This window comes from Gossypium hirsutum, chromosome A04 (assembly GCF_007990345.1).
Source record: "Gossypium hirsutum isolate 1008001.06 chromosome A04, Gossypium_hirsutum_v2.1, whole genome shotgun sequence".
NCBI classification, from domain to species: Eukaryota; Viridiplantae; Streptophyta; class Magnoliopsida; order Malvales; family Malvaceae; genus Gossypium; species Gossypium hirsutum.
The window spans coordinates 73812764-73814645 of NC_053427.1; the positions used below are offsets into that span (position 1 = coordinate 73812764).

General features: G+C 37.8%; 1 non-coding gene across 1 annotated transcript; it reads right to left on the reverse strand.

Annotated features, from left to right (window-relative positions):
- Positions 1 to 1000: 1000 nt before the first annotated feature.
- LOC121228778 (small nucleolar RNA R71) lies at positions 1001 to 1107 on the reverse strand. The gene has a single exon (XR_005926353.1). It is a non-coding gene; the product is annotated as a small nucleolar RNA R71 (small nucleolar RNA).
- Between the last annotated feature and the right edge of the window lie 775 nt (positions 1108 to 1882).

The following is a 1882-nucleotide window of genomic DNA, read 5'->3' on the forward strand; positions in this document are numbered from 1 at the left end:
ATAAAGGGGATGAAACCTAAGATAAATCTTGTTATTAATTTCTGAATTGTATGATAAATATTTAACTTATTTAATTATGTGTTCTTAATTCTTGTTTTGATATTCCAGGATACTGATTCAAGATAAGCTCTTATTCAGAGGAGGAATAGACCCTGTTTAAGAGTACATTTTTCATAATTAAGCGGAATTGATTGCGCGCCTAGAGATAGGGTGACAAGATTTTTTCGAATTAGAGTGAAGCCTAATAAGGGGATCCATAGATCGAGTTAATGCAACCCTAGGGTGTTAAGTGGAAAAAAGTCTCAATTATTCAATCTAGGGATTAGATGTTATTAGTCTTGAATAGGGATAATAACATAACTTAAGGATCTCTACGGAACAAGTTAAATGAATAAATCATCCGATTCGGAGTCAGAATAACAAGTGAAGTCTAGGTGGATTTTTCCTTAGGTATTGTCTTAATTCAATCGTTTTCCAAAAGTAATCCCCCAATTCTACTTTCTATGAATTCTTAAATTAGTTAATTAGTTAGTTAAAATAAAACCACCTTATTCTTAGGCTAGATAATAAAAAGACAGTCACTACTAGTACTTTTAGTTCCTTTGGGTTTGACAATTCGGTCTTGTTAAAACTACACTACTGTTCGATATGTACACTTGCCTACATCGCGATAATAGTTAGTTTCAAGAATAAGTAATTATAAATATTTAAAACTTACCTGTCACGAAAATCGTGATCAATACGCTCGTGTACTACCACACGGCCTACCACACGGGCGATCACATGCCCGTGTGGCATTGACAGAGAGCTTTTCAGCTTTCACTGAATCTCATTTTCTGTGCAATCGGAGTACACACTTGTTATGATTCGATGCTTAAACTACCCTCGAGCACTCCAAAACCTGCAGTGGTTGAACTCGTTACCACGAGGGTCAATTACTACTTGGGAGCAAATGACCGAAAAATTTCTATTAAAATATTTTTCGCCGGCTAAAACGGCCAAATTATGTAATGATATTTCTTCGTTTGTGTAGATGGACTTAGAAACACTCTACGATGCATGAGAGAGATACAAGGACGTTTTGAGAAAGTGCCCTCACCATGGGTTACCGTTTTGGCTTCAGGTTCAAATATTCCATAATGGCTTGAATCCTTCGACTCGACAAATGGTTGACGTAGCTGCTGGCGGAACCATCGATAATAAAACACCTGAAGATGCTTATGAGTTTATAGAGGAGATGTCACTGAATAACTATCAGTGGCAAGTCATGAGGACTAAGCCAACTAAAACAGCAAGCGTTTATAACGTCGATTCGGTTACTATGCTGTCAAACCAGGTAGAACTTCTAAATAAAAAGATTGATGGTTTTCTTAGTTCTTCACATGTTCACCCAGTAATGCAGTGCGAAGCAAGTGGAGGTGGAACAAGCCATTCGGAATACCAACCTTATGGCCATAACATGGATAACGAGCAGTTAAATTACATGGGTAATAATCCTTGATCTCAAAACAATCAATATAGTAACACTTCAATGCAGATTGGAGGAACCACCCAAATTTCTCGTGGGGCGGTCAAGGAGATCAAAGACCACAACATCCTCCGGGTTTTCAACAACCACTCTATCAACAGGAAAAGAAACCAAACCTTGAAGAGATGCTCACAAAGTTTATCTTGGTGTCAGAAACCTATTTTTAGAACACCGAAACAACACTTAAAAATCAACAAGCGTCAATCCAAGGGCTCGAAACTCAAAAAGGTCAGCTTTCTAAACTAATCTCCGAATGACCACAAGGTAGCTTGCCAAGTAATACTAAACCCAACCAAAGGGAACAGCTCAACGCGATTAATGTTCAAGATGAAGAAGGATTTGTTGAGCCTGAGC